At 44.7% G+C, this 16,973-nt stretch overlaps 31 non-coding genes across 31 annotated transcripts; all 31 read right to left on the bottom strand.

Annotated features, from left to right (window-relative positions):
- Positions 1–678: 678 nt before the first annotated feature.
- Positions 679–760, bottom strand: trnas-uga (transfer RNA serine (anticodon UGA)). Its single transcript has one exon. It is a non-coding gene; the product is annotated as a tRNA-Ser (tRNA).
- Positions 761–1,166: 406 nt separating this feature from the next.
- Positions 1,167–1,248, bottom strand: trnas-uga (transfer RNA serine (anticodon UGA)). Its single transcript has one exon. It is a non-coding gene; the product is annotated as a tRNA-Ser (tRNA).
- Positions 1,249–1,410: 162 nt separating this feature from the next.
- On the bottom strand, positions 1,411–1,492 carry trnas-aga (transfer RNA serine (anticodon AGA)). The gene has a single exon. It is a non-coding gene; the product is annotated as a tRNA-Ser (tRNA).
- Positions 1,493–1,647: 155 nt separating this feature from the next.
- trnas-uga (transfer RNA serine (anticodon UGA)) lies at positions 1,648–1,729 on the bottom strand. Its single transcript has one exon. It is a non-coding gene; the product is annotated as a tRNA-Ser (tRNA).
- A 162-nt stretch (positions 1,730–1,891) lies between these two features.
- Positions 1,892–1,973, bottom strand: trnas-aga (transfer RNA serine (anticodon AGA)). The gene has a single exon. It is a non-coding gene; the product is annotated as a tRNA-Ser (tRNA).
- Positions 1,974–2,361: 388 nt separating this feature from the next.
- trnas-uga (transfer RNA serine (anticodon UGA)) lies at positions 2,362–2,442 on the bottom strand. The gene has a single exon. It is a non-coding gene; the product is annotated as a tRNA-Ser (tRNA).
- Positions 2,443–4,032: 1,590 nt separating this feature from the next.
- On the bottom strand, positions 4,033–4,115 carry trnas-aga (transfer RNA serine (anticodon AGA)). Its single transcript has one exon. It is a non-coding gene; the product is annotated as a tRNA-Ser (tRNA).
- A 157-nt stretch (positions 4,116–4,272) lies between these two features.
- On the bottom strand, positions 4,273–4,354 carry trnas-uga (transfer RNA serine (anticodon UGA)). Its single transcript has one exon. It is a non-coding gene; the product is annotated as a tRNA-Ser (tRNA).
- A 1,846-nt stretch (positions 4,355–6,200) lies between these two features.
- On the bottom strand, positions 6,201–6,282 carry trnas-aga (transfer RNA serine (anticodon AGA)). Its single transcript has one exon. It is a non-coding gene; the product is annotated as a tRNA-Ser (tRNA).
- Positions 6,283–7,633: 1,351 nt separating this feature from the next.
- Positions 7,634–7,716, bottom strand: trnas-uga (transfer RNA serine (anticodon UGA)). Its single transcript has one exon. It is a non-coding gene; the product is annotated as a tRNA-Ser (tRNA).
- A 162-nt stretch (positions 7,717–7,878) lies between these two features.
- On the bottom strand, positions 7,879–7,960 carry trnas-aga (transfer RNA serine (anticodon AGA)). The gene has a single exon. It is a non-coding gene; the product is annotated as a tRNA-Ser (tRNA).
- A 386-nt stretch (positions 7,961–8,346) lies between these two features.
- Positions 8,347–8,428, bottom strand: trnas-uga (transfer RNA serine (anticodon UGA)). The gene has a single exon. It is a non-coding gene; the product is annotated as a tRNA-Ser (tRNA).
- Positions 8,429–9,065: 637 nt separating this feature from the next.
- On the bottom strand, positions 9,066–9,147 carry trnas-uga (transfer RNA serine (anticodon UGA)). The gene has a single exon. It is a non-coding gene; the product is annotated as a tRNA-Ser (tRNA).
- A 164-nt stretch (positions 9,148–9,311) lies between these two features.
- On the bottom strand, positions 9,312–9,392 carry trnas-aga (transfer RNA serine (anticodon AGA)). Its single transcript has one exon. It is a non-coding gene; the product is annotated as a tRNA-Ser (tRNA).
- Positions 9,393–9,796: 404 nt separating this feature from the next.
- Positions 9,797–9,877, bottom strand: trnas-aga (transfer RNA serine (anticodon AGA)). The gene has a single exon. It is a non-coding gene; the product is annotated as a tRNA-Ser (tRNA).
- A 155-nt stretch (positions 9,878–10,032) lies between these two features.
- Positions 10,033–10,114, bottom strand: trnas-uga (transfer RNA serine (anticodon UGA)). The gene has a single exon. It is a non-coding gene; the product is annotated as a tRNA-Ser (tRNA).
- A 486-nt stretch (positions 10,115–10,600) lies between these two features.
- Positions 10,601–10,681, bottom strand: trnas-aga (transfer RNA serine (anticodon AGA)). The gene has a single exon. It is a non-coding gene; the product is annotated as a tRNA-Ser (tRNA).
- A 154-nt stretch (positions 10,682–10,835) lies between these two features.
- On the bottom strand, positions 10,836–10,917 carry trnas-uga (transfer RNA serine (anticodon UGA)). Its single transcript has one exon. It is a non-coding gene; the product is annotated as a tRNA-Ser (tRNA).
- A 403-nt stretch (positions 10,918–11,320) lies between these two features.
- Positions 11,321–11,402, bottom strand: trnas-uga (transfer RNA serine (anticodon UGA)). Its single transcript has one exon. It is a non-coding gene; the product is annotated as a tRNA-Ser (tRNA).
- A 164-nt stretch (positions 11,403–11,566) lies between these two features.
- Positions 11,567–11,648, bottom strand: trnas-aga (transfer RNA serine (anticodon AGA)). The gene has a single exon. It is a non-coding gene; the product is annotated as a tRNA-Ser (tRNA).
- A 157-nt stretch (positions 11,649–11,805) lies between these two features.
- trnas-uga (transfer RNA serine (anticodon UGA)) lies at positions 11,806–11,887 on the bottom strand. The gene has a single exon. It is a non-coding gene; the product is annotated as a tRNA-Ser (tRNA).
- A 494-nt stretch (positions 11,888–12,381) lies between these two features.
- Positions 12,382–12,463, bottom strand: trnas-aga (transfer RNA serine (anticodon AGA)). Its single transcript has one exon. It is a non-coding gene; the product is annotated as a tRNA-Ser (tRNA).
- Positions 12,464–12,617: 154 nt separating this feature from the next.
- On the bottom strand, positions 12,618–12,699 carry trnas-cga (transfer RNA serine (anticodon CGA)). Its single transcript has one exon. It is a non-coding gene; the product is annotated as a tRNA-Ser (tRNA).
- A 786-nt stretch (positions 12,700–13,485) lies between these two features.
- On the bottom strand, positions 13,486–13,567 carry trnas-aga (transfer RNA serine (anticodon AGA)). The gene has a single exon. It is a non-coding gene; the product is annotated as a tRNA-Ser (tRNA).
- A 153-nt stretch (positions 13,568–13,720) lies between these two features.
- trnas-uga (transfer RNA serine (anticodon UGA)) lies at positions 13,721–13,802 on the bottom strand. The gene has a single exon. It is a non-coding gene; the product is annotated as a tRNA-Ser (tRNA).
- Positions 13,803–14,191: 389 nt separating this feature from the next.
- Positions 14,192–14,273, bottom strand: trnas-uga (transfer RNA serine (anticodon UGA)). The gene has a single exon. It is a non-coding gene; the product is annotated as a tRNA-Ser (tRNA).
- Positions 14,274–14,437: 164 nt separating this feature from the next.
- trnas-aga (transfer RNA serine (anticodon AGA)) lies at positions 14,438–14,519 on the bottom strand. The gene has a single exon. It is a non-coding gene; the product is annotated as a tRNA-Ser (tRNA).
- A 152-nt stretch (positions 14,520–14,671) lies between these two features.
- Positions 14,672–14,752, bottom strand: trnas-cga (transfer RNA serine (anticodon CGA)). Its single transcript has one exon. It is a non-coding gene; the product is annotated as a tRNA-Ser (tRNA).
- An 838-nt stretch (positions 14,753–15,590) lies between these two features.
- On the bottom strand, positions 15,591–15,672 carry trnas-uga (transfer RNA serine (anticodon UGA)). The gene has a single exon. It is a non-coding gene; the product is annotated as a tRNA-Ser (tRNA).
- Positions 15,673–15,836: 164 nt separating this feature from the next.
- On the bottom strand, positions 15,837–15,918 carry trnas-uga (transfer RNA serine (anticodon UGA)). Its single transcript has one exon. It is a non-coding gene; the product is annotated as a tRNA-Ser (tRNA).
- A 155-nt stretch (positions 15,919–16,073) lies between these two features.
- trnas-cga (transfer RNA serine (anticodon CGA)) lies at positions 16,074–16,155 on the bottom strand. The gene has a single exon. It is a non-coding gene; the product is annotated as a tRNA-Ser (tRNA).
- Positions 16,156–16,973: the final 818 nt, after the last annotated feature.

Genomic DNA, 16,973 nt, shown 5'->3' with positions numbered 1-16,973 from the left:
CATTGGATTTCAAATCCAACGCCTTAACCTCTCGGCCATCACAGCTCGATCTTCTCACAGGTGACCAAGGAGCAAACATGGATGCACAAGTCACTGCAGAAATAAAGGCAAACAGGAAGTAAACCCAGAGAACTCCAGAGGTTTTGGATGTTGTCTTTCCATTGTCTGTTGAGCAACTTCAGGTGCATTGAAATTAAACTAGGAATTCGCTGTGAGCAGGATTTGAACCTGCGCGGGTAAACCCCATTGGATTTCTAGTCCAACGCCTTAACCGCTCGGCATCACAGCTCGATCTCTACATGACTGATCAGGAAACAAAAAAAATATCGCTGAAAAAAAATGGCGCACGAGAATAAACGTGTTTTTCTGCAACACGCACTGATCGAACAAACTTCTCTCCGTCTGGAGGGACATCTCATATGTTGGACTCGGTAGTCTTATATCGCTGTGACCAGGGTTCGAACCTGCGCGGGGAAACCTCATTTGATTTCAAGTCCAACGCCTTAACTCTCGGCCATCACAGCTCGATCTCTACATGACTGTTCAGGAATCAACAAATATCATTGAAAAATAATGGCGCACAAGAGTAAATATGCATTTTTCTGCAACACGCACTGATCAAACAAACTTCTCTCCGTCTGGAGAAGATCTCATATGTTGGACTCGGGAGTCTTATATCGCTGTGAGCAGGGTTCGAACCTGCGCGGGGAAACCCCATTGGATTTCAAATCCAACGCCTTAACCTCTCGGCCATCACAGCTCAATATTCTCACAGGTGACCAAGGAGCAAAACACATGGATGCAACAAGTCACTGCAGAAATAAAAGGCAAACAGAAGTAAACCAGGAGATCTCCAGAGGTTTTGGACGTTCTCCCTCGATCTTCTATTGAGCAACTTCTGGTGCATTGAATTTAAACTAGGAATTCGCTGTGAGCAGGATTTGAACCTGCGCGGGGTAAACCCCCATTGGATTCTAGTCCAACGCCTTAACCGCTCGGCCATCACAGCTCGATCTCTACATGACTGTTCAGGAATCAACAAAAATATCACTGAAAAATAATGGCGCACAAGAGTAAACATGTGTTTTTCTGCAACACGCACTGATCAAACAAACTTCTCTCCGTCTGGAGGAAGATCTCATATGTTGGACTCGGTAGTCTTATATCGCTGTGAGCAGGGTTCGAACCTGCGCAGGGAAACCCCATTGGATTTCAAATCCAACGCCTTAACCTCTCGGCCATCACAGCTCGATATTCTCACAGGTGACCAAGGAGCAAAACATGGATGCAACAAGTCACTGCAGAAATAAAGGCAAACATGAAGTAAACCAGGATATCTCCAGAGGTTTTGGACGTTTTATCGATCTTCTATTGAGCAACTTCTGGTGCATTGAATTTAAACTAGGAATTCGCTGTGAGCAGGATTTGAACCTGCGCGGGTAAACCCCATTGGATTTCTAGTCCAACGCCTTAACCGCTCGGCCATCACAGCTCGATCTCTACATGACTGATCAGGAAACAAAAAAAAATATCGCTGAAAAAAAATGGCGCACGAGAATAAACGTGTTTTTCTGCAACACGCACTGATCGACAAACTTCTCTCCGTCTGGAGGAAGATCTCATATGTTGGACTCGGTAGTCTTATATCGCTGTGAGCAGGGTTCGAACCTGCGCGGGGAAACCCCATTGGATTTCAAATCCAACGCCTTAACCTCTCGGCCATCACAGCTCGATATTCTCACAGGTGACCAAGGAGCAAACATGGATGCAACAAGTCACTGCAGAAATAAAGGCAAACATGAAGTAAACCAGGAGATCTCCAGAGGTTTTGGACGTTCTCCCTCGATCTTCTATTGAGCAACTTCTGGGCATTGAATTTAAACTACGAATTTGCTGTGAGCAGGATTTGAACCTGCGCGGGTAAACCCCATTGGATTTCTAGTCCAACGCCTTAACCGCTCGGCCATCACAGCTCGATCACTACATGACTGATCAGGAAACAAAAAAAATATCGCTGAAAAAAAATGGCGCACGAGAATAAACGTGTTTTTCTGCAACACGCACTGATCGAACAAATTCTCTCCGTCTGGAGGAAGATCTCATATGTTGGACTCGGTAGTCTTATATCGCTGTGAGCAGGGTTCGAAACCTGCGCGGGGAAACCCCATGGATTTCTATTCCAACGCCTTAACCGCTCGGCCATCACAGCTCGATCTCTACATGACTGATCAGGAAACAAAAAAAATATCGCTGAAAAAAAAATGGCGCACGAGAATAAACGTGTTTTTCTGCAACACGCACTGATCGAACAAACCTCTCTCGTCTGGAGGAAGATCTATGTTGGACTCGGGAGTCTTATATCGCTGTGAGCAGGGTTCGAACCTGCGCGGGGAAACCCATTGGATTTCAAATCCAACGCCTTAACCTCTCGGCCATCACAGCTCGATCTTCTCACAGGTGACCAAGGAGCAAAACATGGATGCAACAAGTCACTGCAGAAATAAAGGCAAACAGGAAGTAAACCAGAGAACTCCAGAGGTTTTGGATGTTGTCTTTCCATTGTCTGTGAGCAACTTCAGGTGCATTGAAATTAAACTAGGAATTCGCTGTGAGCAGGATTTGAACCTGCGCGGGTAAACCCCATTGGATTTCTAGTCCAACGCCTTAACGCTCGGCCATCACAGCTCGATCTCTACATGACTGATCAGGAAACAAAAAAAATATCGCTGAAAAAAAATGGCGCACGAGAATAAACGTGTTTTTCTGCAACACGCACTGATCAAACAAACTTCTCTCCGTCTGGAGGAAGATCTCATATGTTGGACTCGGTAGTCTATATCGCTGTGAGCAGGGTTCGAACATGCGCAAAACACCATTGGATTTCAAATCCAACGCCTTAACCTCTCGGCCATCACAGCTCGATCTTCTCACAGGTGACCAAGGAGCAAAACATGGATGCAACAAGTCACTGCAGAAATAAAGGCAAACATGAAGTAAACCAGGATATCTCCAGAGGTTTTGGACGTTCTCCCTCGATCTTCTATTGAGCAACTGCTGGTGCATTGAATTTAAACTAGGAATTCGCTGTGAGCAGGATTTGAACCTGCGCGGGTAAACCCCATTGGATTTCTAGTCCAACGCCTTAACCGTCGGCCATCACAGCTCGATCTCTACATGACTGATCAGGAAACAAAAAAAAATATCGCTGAAAAAAAATGGCGCACGAGAATAAACGTTTTTCTGCAACACGCACATGATCGAACAAACTTCTCTCCGTCTGGAGGAAGATCTCATATGTTGGACTCGGTAGTCTTATATCGCTGTGAGCAGGGTTCGAACTTGCGCGGGGAAACCCCATTGGATTTCTAGTCCAACGCCTTAACCGCTCAGCCATCACAGCTCGATCTCTACATGACTGATAGGAAACAAAAAAAATATCGCTGAAAAAAAATGGCGCACGAGAATAAACGTGTTTTTCTGCAACACGCACTGATCGAACAAACTTCTCTCCGTCTGGAGGAAGATCTCATATGTTGGACTCGGTAGTCTTATATCGCTGTGAGCAGGGTTCGAACCTGCGCGGGAAACCCCATTGGATTTCAAATCCAAGCCTTAACCTCTCGGCCATCACAGCTCGATATTCTCACAGGTGACCAAGGAGCAAAACATGGATGCAACAAGTCACTGCAGAAATAAAGGCAAACATGAAGTAAACCAGGAGATCTCCAGAGGTTTGGACGTTCTCCCTCGATCTTCTATTGAGCAACTTCTGGTGCATTGAATTTAAACTACGAATTTGCTGTGAGCAGGATTTGAACCTGCGCGGGTAAACCCCATTGGATTTCTAGTCCAACGCCTTAACCGCTCGGCATCACAGCTCGATCACTACATGACTGATCAGGAAAAAAAAAAATATCGCTGAAAAAAAATGGCGCACGAGAGTAAACGTGTTTTTCTGCAACACGCACTGATCGAACAAACTTCTCTCCGTCTGGAGGAAGATCTCATATGTTGGACTCGGTAGTCTTATATCGCTGTGAGCAGGGTTCGAACCTGCGCGGGAAAAACCCCATTGGATTTCTAGTCCAACGCCTTAACCGCTCGGCCATCACAGCTCGATCTCTACATGACTGATCAGGAAACAAAAAAAATATCGCTGAAAAAAAAATGGCGCACGAGAATAAACGTGTTTTTTCTGCAACACGCACTGATCGAACATACCTCTCTCCGTCTGGAGGAAGATCTCATATGTTGGACTCGGGAGTCTTATATCGCTGTGAGCAGGGTTCGAACCTGCGCGGGGAAACCCCATTGGATTTCAAATCCAACGCCTTAACCTCTCGGCCATCACAGCTCGATCTTCTCACAGGTGACCAAGGAGCAAAACATGGATGCAACAAGTCACTGCAGAAATAAAGGCAAACAGGAAGTAAACCCAGAGAACTCCAGAGGTTTTGGATGTTGTCTTTCCATTGTCTGTTGAGCAACTTCAGGTGCATTGAAGTGAACTTCAGAATTCGCTGTGAGCAGGATTTGAACCTGCGCGGGTAAACCCCATTGGATTTCTAGTCCAACGCCTTAACGCTCGGCCATCACAGCTCGATCTCTACATGACTGATCAGGAAACAAAAAAATATCGCTGAAAAAAAATGGCGCACGAGAATAAACGTGTTTTTCTGCAACACGCACTGATCGAACAAAACTTCTCTCGTCTGGAGGAAGATCTATATGTTGGACTCGGTAGTCTTATATCGCTGTGGAGCAGGGTTCGAACCTGCGCAGGGAAACACCATTGGATTTCAAATCCAACGCCTTAACCTCTCGGCCATCACAGCTCGATATTCTCACAGGTGACAAGGAGCAAAACATGGATGCAACAAGTCACTGCAGAAATAAAGGCAAACATGAAGTAAACCAGGATATCTCCAGAGGTTTGGACGTTCTCCCTCGATCTTCTATTGAGCAACTTCTGGTGCATTGAATTTAAACTAGGAATTCGCTGTGAGCAGGATTGAACCTGCGCGGGTAAACCCCATTGGATTTCTAGTCCAACGCCTTAACCGCTCGGCCATCACAGCTCGATCTCTACATGACTGATCAGAAAACAAAAAAAATATCGCTGAAAAAAAATGGCGCACGAGAATAAACGTGTTTTTCTGCAACAGCACTGATCGAACAAACTTCTCTCCGTCTGGGAGGAAGATCTCATATGTTGGACTCGGTAGTCTTATATCGCGTGAGCAGGGTTCGAACCTGCGCGGGGAAACCCCATTGGATTTCAAATCCAACGCCTTAACTCTCGGCATCACAGCTCGATATTTCTCACAGGTGACCAAGGAGCAAAACATGGATGCAACAAGTCACTGCAGAAATAAAGGCAAACATGAAGTAAACCAGGAGATCTCCAGAGGTTTTGGACGTTCTCCCTCGATCTTCTATTGAGCAACTTCTGGTGCATTGAATTTAAACTACGAATTTGCTGTGAGCAGGATTTGAACTGCGCGGGTAAACCCCATTGGATTTCTAGTCCAACGCCTTAACCGCTCGGCATCACAGCTCGATCTCTACATGACTGATCAGGAAACAAAAAAATATCGCTGAAAAAAAAATGGCGCACGAGAATAAACGTTTTTTTCTGCAACACGCACTGATCGAACAAACTTCTCTCCGTCTGGAGGAAGATCTCATTATGTTGGACTCGGTAGTCTTATATCGCTGTGAGCAGGGTTCGAACTTGCGCGGGGAAACCCCATTGGATTCTAGTCCAACGCCTTAACCGCTCGGCCATCACAGCTCAGCTCGATCTCTACATGACTGATCAGGAAACAAAAAAAATACGCTGAAAAAAAAAATGGCGCACGAGAATAAACGTGTTTTTCTGCAACACGCACTGATCGAACAAACCTCTCTCCGTCTGGAGGAAGATCTTCATATGTTGACTCGGTAGTCTTATATCGCTGTGAGCAGGGTTCGAACCTGCGCGGGGAAACCCATTGGATTCAAATCCAACGCCTTAACCTCTCGGCCATCACAGCTCGATCTTCTCACAGGTGACCAAGGAGCAAAAACATGGATGCAACAAGTCACTGCAGAAATAAAGGCAAACAGGAAGTAAAACCAGAGAACTCCAGAGGTTTTGGATGTTGTCTTTCCATTGTCTGTTGAGCAACTTCAGGTGCATTGAAATTAAACTAGGAATTCGCTGTGAGCAGGATTTGAACCTGCGCGGGTAAACCCCATTGGATTTCTAGTCCAACGCCTTAACCGCTCGGCCATCACAGCTCGATCTCTACATGACTGATCAGGAAACAAAAAAAAAATATCGCTGAAAAAAAATGGCGCACGAGAAAAAACGTGTTTTTCTGCAACACGCACTGATCGAACAAACTTCTCTCCGTCTGGAGGGACATCTCATATGTTGGACTCGGTAGTCTTATATCGCTGTGACCAGGGTTCGAACCTGCGGGGAAACTCATTTGATTTCAAGTCCAACACCTTAACCTCTCGGCCATCACAGCTCGATCTCTACATGACTGTTCAGGAATCAACAAAAATATCATTGAAAAATAATGGCGCACAAGAGTAAATATGCATTTTTCTGCAACACGCACTGATCAAAACAAACTTCTCTCGTCTGGAGGAAGATCTCATATGTTGGACTCGGGAGTTTATATCGCTGTGAGCAGGGTTCGAACCTGCGCGGGGAAACCCCATTGGATTTCAATCCAACGCCTAACCTCTCGGCCATCACAGCTCAATATTCTCACAGGTGACCAAGGAGCAAAACATGGATGCAACAAGTCACTGCAGAAATAAAGGCAAACATGAAGTAAAACCAGGAGATCTCCAGAAGTTTTGGACGTTCTCCCTCGATCTTCTATTGAGCAACTTCTGTTGCATGAATTTAAACTAGGAATTCGCTGTGAGCGGATTTGAACCTGCGCGGGTAAACCCATTGGATTTCTAGTCCAACGCCTTAACCGCTCGGCCATCACAGCTCGATCTCTACATGACTGTTCAGGAATCAACAAAAATATCACTGAAAAATAATGGCGCACAAGAGTAAACATGTGTTTTTCTGCAACACGCACTGATCAAACAAACTTCTCTCCGTCTGGAGGAAGATCTCATATGTGGACTCGTAGTCTTATATCGCTGGGAGCAGGGTTCGAACCTGCGCAGGGAAACACCATTGGATTTCAAATCCAACGCCTTAACCTCTCGCCATCACAGCTCGATATTCTCACAGGTGACCAAGGAGCAAACATGGATGCAACAAGTCACTGCAGAAATAAAGGCAAACATGAAGTAAACCAGGATATCTCCAGAGGTTTTGGACGTTCTCCCTCGATCTTTTATTGAGCAACTTATGGTGCATTGAATTTAAACTAGGAATTCGCTGTGAGCAGGATTTGAACCTGCGCGGGTAAACCCCATTGGATTTCTAGTCCAACGCCTTAACGCTCGGCCATCACAGCTCGATCTCTACATGACTGATCAGAAAACAAAAAAAATATCGCTGAAAAAAAATGGCGCACGAGAATAAACGTGTTTTTCTGCAACACGCACTGATCGAACAAAACTTCTCTCCGTCTGGAGAAGATCTCATATGTTGGACTCGGTAGTCTTATATCGCTGTGAGGCAGGGTTCGAACCTGCGCGGGGAAACCCCATTGGATTTCAAATCCAAACGCCTTACCTCTCGGCCATCACAGCTCGATATTCTCACAGGTGACCAAGGAGCAAAACATGGATGCAACAAGTCACTGCAGAAATAAAGGCAAACATGAAGTAAACCAGGAGATCTCCAGAGGTTTGGACGTTCTCCCTCGATCTTCTATGAGCAACTTCTGGTGCATTGAATTTAAACTACGAATTTGCTGTGAGCAGGATTTGAACCTGCGCGGGTAAACCCCATTGGATTTCTAGTCCAACGCCTTAACCGCTCGGCCATCACAGCTCGATCTTACATGACTGATCAGGAAACAAAAAAAATATCGCTGAAAAAAAATGGCGCCACGAGAATAAACGTGTTTTTTCTGCAACACGCACTGATCGAACAAACTTCTCTCCGTCTGGAGGAAGATCTCATATGTTGGACTCGGTAGTCTTATATCGCTGTGAGCAGGGTTCGAACTTGCGCGGGGAAACCCCATTGGATTCTAGTCCAACGCCTTAACCGCTCGGCCATCACAGCTCGATCTCTACATGATGATCAGGAAACAAAAAAAATATCGCTGAAAAAAATGGCGCACGAGAATAAACGTGTTTTTCTGCAACACGCACTGACGAACAAACCTCTCTCCGTCTGGAGGAAGATCTCATGTGGACTCGGTAGTCTTATATCGCTGTGAGCAGGGTTCGAACCTGCGCGGGGAAACCCCATTGGATTTCAAATCCAACGCCTTAACCTCTCGGCCATCACAGCTCGATCTTCTCACAGGTGACCAAGGGAGCAAAACATGGATGCAACAAGTCACTGCAGAAATAAAGGCAAACAGGAAGTAAACCCAGAGAACTCCAGAGGTTTTGGATGTTGTCTTTCCATTGTCTGTTGAGCAACTTCAGGTGCATTGAAATTAAACTAGGAATTCGCTGTGAGCAGGATTTGAACCTGCGCGGGTAAACCCCATTGGATTTCTAGTCCACGCCTTAACCGCTCGGCCATCACAGCTCGATCTCTACATGACTGATCAGGAAACAAAAAAAATATCGCTGAAAAAAAATGGCGCACGAGAAAAAAACGTGTTTTTCTGCAACACGCACTGATCGAACAAACTTCTCTCTGTCTGGAGGGACATCTCATATGTTGGACTCGGTAGTCTTATATCGCTTGACAGGGTTCGAACCTGCGCGGGGAAACCTCATTTGATTTCAAGTCCAACGCCTTAACCTCTCGGCCATCACAGCTCGATCTCTACATGACTGTTCAGGAATCAACAAAAATATCATTGAAAAATAATGGCGCACAAGAGTAATATGCATTTTTCTGCAACACGCACTGATCAAACAAATTCTCTCCGTCTGGAGGAAGATCTCATATGTTGGACTCGGGAGTCTTATACCGCTGTGAGCAGGGTTCGAACCTGCGCGGGGAAACCCCATTGGATTTCAAATCCAACGCCTTAACCTCTCGGCCATCACAGCTCAATATTCTCACAGGTGACCAAGGAGCAAAACATGGATGCAACAAGTCACTGCAGAAATAAAGGCAAACATGAAGTAAACCAGGAGATCTCCAGAAGTTTTGGACGTTCTCCCTCGATCTTCTATTGAGCAACTTCTGTTGCATTGAATTTAAACTAGGAATTCGCTGTGAGCAGGATTTGAACCTGCGCGGGTAAACCCATTGGATTTCTAGTCCAACGCCTTAACCGCTCGGCCATCACAGCTCGATCTCTACATGACTGTTCAGGAATCAACAAAAATATCACTGAAAAATAATGGCGCACAAGAGTAAACATGTGTTTTCTGCAACACGCACTGATCAAACAAAACTTCTCTCCGTCTGGAGGAAGATCTCATATGTTGGACTCGGTAGTCTTATATCGCTGTGAGCAGGGTTCGAACCTGCGCAGGGAAACACCATTGGATTTCAAATCCAACGCCTTAACCTCTCGGCATCACAGCTCGATATTCTCACAGGTGACCAAGGAGCAAAACATGGATGCAACAAGTCACTGCAGAAATAAAGGCAAACATGAAGTAAACCAGGATATCTCCAGAGGTTTTGGACGTTCTCCCCCTCGATCTTCTATTGAGCAACTTCTGGTGCATTGAATTTAAACTAGGAATTCGCTGTGAGCAGGATTTGAACCTGCGCGGGTAAACCCATTGGATTTCTAGTCCAACGCCTTAACCGCTCGGCCATCACAGCTCGATCTCTACATGACTGATCAGGAAACAAAAAAAATATCGCTGAAAAAAAATGGCGCACGAGAATAAACGTGTTTTTCTGCAACACGCACTGATCGAACAAACTTCTCTCCGTCTGGAGGTAGATCTCATATGTTGGACTCCGTAGTCTTATATCGCTGTGAGCAGGGTTCGAACCTGCGCGGGGAAACCCCATTGGATTTCAAATCCAACGTCTTAACCTCTCAGCCATCACAGCTCGATATTCTCACAGGTGACCAAGGAGCAAAACATGGATGCAACAAGTCACTGCAGAAATAAAGGCAAACAGGAAGTAAACCCAGAGATTTTGGATGTTGTCTTTCCATTATCTGTTGAGCAACTTCAGGTGCATTGAATTTAAACTAGGCATTCACTGTGAGCAGGATTTGAACCTGCACGGGAAAACCCCAGTGGATTTCTAGTCTAACCTCTCGGCCATCACAGCTCCATGGCTGCTTAATCGTTCAAGAAGCAACAAATATATTACAGGAAAATAATGGCGCACAAGAGTAAACCTGTGTTATTCTGCAACACACACTGATAAAACAAACTTCTTTCCATCTGGAGGAAGATATCAGATATGTTGTACCCTACAGCCTGAAGGCAAACTGGAAGTAAACCAGGAGATCTTCAGAGGTTTTGGATGTTCTCCCTCGATCTTCTATTGAGCAACTTCTGGTGTATTGAATTTAAAGTAGGAATTCGCTGTGAGCAGGATTTGAACCTGCGCGGGTAACCCCATTGGATTTCTAGTCCAACGCCTTAACCGCTCGGCCATCACAGCTCGATCTCTACATGACTGATCAGGAAACAAAAAAAATATCGCTGAAAAAAAAATGGCGCACGAGAATAACGTGTTTTTCTGCAACACGCACTGATCGAACAAACCTCTCTCCGTCTGGAGGAAGATCTCATATGTTGGACTCGTAGTCTTATATCGCTGTGAGCAGGGTTCGAACCTGCGCGGGGAAACCCCATTGGATTTCAAATCCAACGCCTTAACCTCTCGGCCATCACAGCTCGATATTCTCACAGGTGACCAAGGAGCAAAACATGGATGCAACAAGTCACTGCAGAAATAAAGTCAAACATGAAGTAAACCAGGAGATCTCCAGAGGTTTTGGACGTTCCCCTCGATCTTCTATTGAGCAACTTCTGGTGCATTGAATTTAAACTACGAATTTGCTGTGAGCAGGATTTGAACCTGCGCGGGTAAACCCCATTGGATTTCTAATCCAACGCCTTAACCGCTCGGCCATCACTGCTCGATCTCTACATGACTGTTCAGGAAGCAACAAAAATATCACTGAAAAATAATGGCGCACAAGAGTAAACATGTGTTTTTTCTGCAACACGCACTGATCAAACAAACTTCTCTCCGTCTGGAGGAAGATCTCATATGTTGGACTCGGTAGTCTTATATCGCTGTGAGCAGGGTTCGAACCTGCGCGGGGAAACCCCATTGGATTTCAAATCCAACGCCTTAACCTCTCAGCCATCACAGCTCGATATTCTCACAGGTGACCAAGGAGCAAAACATGGATGCAACAAGTCACTGCAGAAATAAAGGCAAACATGAAGTAAACCAGGAGATCTCCAGAGGTTTTGGACGTTCTCCCTCGATCTTCTATTGAGCAACTTCTGGTGCATTGAATTTAAACTACAAATTCGCTGTGAGCAGGATTTGAACCTGCGCGGGTAAACCCCATTGGATTTCTAATCCAACGCCTTAACCGCTCGGCCATCACAGCTCGATCTCTACATGACTGTTCAGGAAGCAACAAAAATATCACTGAAAAATTATGGCGCACAAGAGTAAACATGTATTTTTCTGCAACACGCACTGATCAAACAAACTTCTCTCCGTCTGGAGGAAGATCTTATATGTTGGACTCGGTAGTCTTATATCGCTGTGAGCAGGGTTCGAACCTGCGCGGGGAAATCCCATTGGATTTCAAATCCAATGCCTTAACCTCTCGGCCATCACAGCTCGATCTTCTCACAGGTGACCAAGGAGCAAAACATGGATGCAACAAGTCACTGCAGAAATAAAGGCAAACAGGAAGTAAACCCAGAGATTTTGGATGTTGTCTTTCCATTATCTGTTGAGCAACTTCAGGTGCATTGAATTTAAACTAGGAATTCACTGTGAGCAGGATTTGAACCTGCGCGGGAAAACCCCAGTGGATTTCTAGTCCAACGCCTTAACCTCTCGGCCATCACAGCTCCATGGCTGCTTAATCGTTCAAGAAGCAACAAATATATTACAGGAAAATAATGCCGCACAAGAGTAAACCTGTGTTATTCTGCAACACACACTGATAAAACAAACTTCTTTCCATCTGGAGGAAGATATCAGATATGTTGTACCCTACAGCCTGAAGGCAAACTGGAAGTAAACCAGGAGATCTCCAGAGGTTTTGGATGTTCTCCATCGATCTGCTATTGAGCAACTTCTGGTGCATTGAATTTAAAGTAGGAATTCGCTGTGAGCAGGATTTGAACCTGCGCGGGGAAACCCCATTGGATTTCTAGTCCAAGGCCTTAACCGCTCGGCCATCACAGCTCCTTGTCTGCTTACTTGTCCAAGAAGCAACAAATACATTACTGGAAAATAATGATGCACAAGAGTAAACCAACTTTTTTCTTCAACACACACTGATAAACTTCTCTACATCTGGAGGAAGATCTCAGATATGTTGAACCCTGTAGCCTAAAATCGCTGTGAGCAGGATTTGAACCTACGCGGGGAATCCCCATTGGATTTCGAATACAACGCCTTAACCTCTCGGCCAACACAGCTCCATGTCTTCAGGTGTAATCAAGAGGAAACAGCTTAATTTTCAAAGTTTGTTCTTAGACTAGATTGGGAAGCTGGATCTTCGGAAATCCTGGTAACTTTATTGTATGTTGATAGTAAAACTTTTCCAGGGTGATTAACAAGAGAGTGGCTATGAGCAGGAATCTAATATCATATGTACCATTCACAGTAAAACCTTCATTTATACAATCGGCAATTGCCTTGTTACAGTATATAGTCGCTGTGAACAGGATTTGAACCTGCGCGGAGAAACCCCATTGGATTTCAAATCCAACGCCTTAACTTCACGGCCATCACAGCTCAATGTTCTCACAGGTGACCAAGGAGCAAAACATGGATGCAACAAGTCACTGCAGAAATAAAGGCAAACAGGAACTAAACCTGGAGATATCCAGAGGTTTTAGATGTTCTCCCTCGATTGTCTGTTGAGCAACTTCTGGTGCATTGAATTTAAAGTAGGAATTCGCTGGGAGCAGGATTTGAACCTACGTGGGGAAACCCCATTGGATTTCAAGTCCAATGCCTTAACCGCTCGGCCATCAAAGCTCCATGTGCTTCAGGTATAATCAAGAAACAGCTTAATTTGCAAAGTTTGTTCTTAGACAACATTTGGAAGCTGGATCTTATGAAATCCTGGTAACTTATTGTATGTTGATAGTAAAGCCTTTCCAGGGTGATTAACAAGTTAGTTACTATGAGCAGGACTCTAAAATCATTTGTACCATTCACACTAAAACCTTTCAATTATATAATTTACAGTATATAGTCGCTGTGAGCAGGATTTGAACCTGCGCGGGGAAGCCCCATTGGATTTCTAGTCCAACGCCTTAACCGCTCGGCCATCACAGCTCGATCTCTACATGACTGTTCAGGAATCAACAAAAATATCAAAAAAATAATGGCGCACAAGAGTAAACGTGTTTTTCTGCAACACGCACTGATCAAACAAACTTCTCTCCGTCTGGAGGAAGAACTTATATGTTGGACTCGGTAGTCTTATATCGCTGTGAGCAGGGTTCGAACCTGCGCGGGGAAACCCCATTGGATTTCAAGACCAACGCCTTAACCTCTCGGCCATCACAGCTCGATATTCTAACAAGTGACCAAGGAGCAAAACATGGATGCAACAAGTCACTGCAGAAATAAAGGCAAACAGGAAGTAAACCCAGAGAACTCCAGAGGTTTTGGATGTTGTCTTTCCACTGTCTGTAGAGCAACTTCAGGTGCATTGAATTTAAACTAGGAATTCGCTGTGAGCAGGATTTGTAAACCCCATTGGATTTCTAGTCCAACGCCTTAACCGCTCGGTCATCACAGCTCGATCTCTACATGACTGATCAGGAAACAAAAAAAATATCGCTGAAAAAAAATGGCGCACGAGAATAAACGTGTTTTTCTGCAACACGCACTGATCGAACAAACTTCTCTCCGTCTGGAGGAAGATCTCATATGTTGGACTCGGTAGTCTTATATCGCTGTGAGCAGGGTTCGAACCTGCGCGGGGAAACCCCATTGGATTTCAAATCCAACGCCTTAACCTCTCGGCCATCACAGCTCGATATTCTCACTGGTGACCAAGGAGCAAAACATGGATGCAACAAGTCACTGCAGAAATAAAGGCAAACATGAAGTAAACCATGAGGTCTCCAGAGGTTTTGGACGTTCTCCCTCGATCTTCTATTGAGCAACTTCTGGTGCATTGAATTTAAAGTAGGAATTCGCTGTGAGCAGGATTTGAACCTGCGCGGGGAAACCCCATTGGATTTCTAGTCCAACACCTTAACCGCTCGGCCATCACAGCTCCTTGTCTGCTTACTTGTCCAAGAAGCAACAAATACATTACTGGAAAATAATGATGCACAAGAGTAAACCAAATTTTTTCTTCAACACACTGATAAACTTCTCTCCATCTGGAGGAAGATCTCAGATATGTTGAACCCTGTAGCCTAAAATCGCTGTGAGCAGGATTTGAACCTACGCGGGAATCCCCATTGGATTTCGAATCCAACGCCTTAACCTCTCGGCCATCACAGCTCCATGTCTTCAGGTGTAATCAAGAGGAAACAACTTAATTTGCAAAGTTTGTTCTTAGACTAGATTGGGAAGCTGGATCTTCAGAAATCCTGGTAACTTTATTGTATGATAGTAAAACCTTTCCAGGGTGATTAACAAGTGAGTGGCTATGAGCAGGAATCTAATATCATATGTACCATTCACAGTAAAACCTTCATTTATACAATCGGCAATTGCCTTGTTACAGTATATTGTCGCTGTGAGCAGGATTTGAACCTGCGCAGGGAAACCCCATTGGTTTTCAAATCCAACGCCTTAACTTCACGGCCATCACAGCTCAATGTTCTCACAGGTGACCAAGGAGCAAAACATGGATGCAACAAGTCACTGCAGAAATAAAGGCAAACAGGAACTAAACCTGGAGATATCCAGAGGTTTTAGATGTTCTCCCTCGATTGTCTGTTGAGCAACTTCTGGTGCATTGAATTTAAAGTAGGAATTCGCTGGGAGCAGGATTTGAACCTACGTGGGGAAACCCCATTGGATTTCTAGTCCAACGCCTTAACCGCTCGGCCATCACAGCTCGATCTCTACATGACTGATCAGGAAACAAAAAAAATATCGGCCATCACAGCTTCATGTGCTTCAGGTATAATCTAGAGGAAACAGCTTAATTTGCAAAGTTTGTTCTTAGACAACATTTGGAAGCTGGATCTTATGAAATCCTGGTAACTTATTGTATGTTGATAGTAAAGCCTTTCCAGGGTGATTAACAAGTGAGTTACTATGAGCAGGATTCTAATATCATTTGTACCATTCACACTAAAACCTTTCATTTATATAATTTACAGTATATAGTCGCTGTGAGCAGGATTTGAACCTGCGCGGGGAAGCCCCATTGGATTTCAAATCCAACGCCTTAACCTCTCGGCCATCACAGCTCGATGGTCTCACAGGTGACCAAGGAGCAAAACATGGATGCAACAATTCACTGCAGAAATAAAGGCAAACATGAAGTAAACCAAGAGATCTCCAGAGGTTTTGGATGTTGTCTTTCCATTGTCTGTTGAGCAACTTCAGGTGCATTGAATTTAAACTAGGAATTCGCTGTGAGCAGGATTTGAACCTGCGCGGGTAAACCTCATTGGATTTCAAGTCCAACGCCTTAACCGCTCGGCCATCACAGCTCGATCTCTACATGACTGTTCAGGAAGCAACAAAAATATCACTGAAAAATAATGTCGCACAAGAGTAAACGTGTTTTTCTGCAACACGCACTGATCAAAGAAACTTCTCTCCATCTGGAGGAAGATCTTATATGTTGGACTCAGTAGTCTTATATCGCTGTGAGCAGGGTTCGAACCTGCGTGGGGAAACCCCATTGGATTTCGAATCCAACGCCTTAACCTCTCGGCCATCACAGCTCCATGTCTTCAGGTGTAATCAAGAGGAAACAGCTTAATTTGCAAAGTTTGTTTTTAGAGTAGATTGGGAAGCTGGATCTTCGGAAATCCTGGTAACATTATTGTATGTTGATAGTAAAACCTTTCCAGGGTGATTAACAAGTGAGTGGCTATGAGCAGGAATCTAATATCATATGTACCATTCACAGTAAAACCTTCATATATATTATATGCAATTGCCTTGTTACAGTATATAGCCGCTGTGAGCAGGATTTGAACCTGCGCGGGGAAACCCCACTGGATTTCAAATCCAACACCTTAACTTCACGGCCATCACAGCTCAATGTTCTCACCGGTGACCAAGGAGCAAAACATGGATGCAATAAGTCACTGCAGAAATAAAGGCAAACAGGAAGTAAACCCAGAGATCTCCAGAGGTTTTGGATGTTCTCCCTCGATCTTCTATTGAGCAACTTCTGGTGCATTGAATTTAAAGTAGGAATTCGCTGTGAGCAGGATTTGAACCTGCGCGGGGAAACCCCATTGGATTTCTAGTCCAACGCCTTAACCGCTCGGCCAACAAAGCTCGATGTCTACATGACTGTTCAGGAATCAACAAAAATATCACCAAAAAAAATGGCGCACAAGAGTAAACATGTGTTTTTCTGCAACACGCACTCATCAAACAAACTTCTCTCCGTCTGGAGGAAGATCTTATATGTTGAACTCGGTAGTCTTATATCATTGTAAGCAGGGTTCAAACCTGCGCAGGGAACCCCCATTGGATTTCAAATCCAACGCCTTAACCGCTCGGCCATCACAGCTCCATGTTCCCACAG

This window comes from Poeciliopsis prolifica, unplaced genomic scaffold (genome assembly GCF_027474105.1).
Source record: "Poeciliopsis prolifica strain line A6 unplaced genomic scaffold, Auburn_PproV2 SCAFFOLD257, whole genome shotgun sequence".
Taxonomy (NCBI): Eukaryota; Metazoa; Chordata; class Actinopteri; order Cyprinodontiformes; family Poeciliidae; genus Poeciliopsis; species Poeciliopsis prolifica.
Note: the sequence above shows the minus strand (reverse complement) of the source record. Positions and strands in the feature narration are given on the sequence as shown.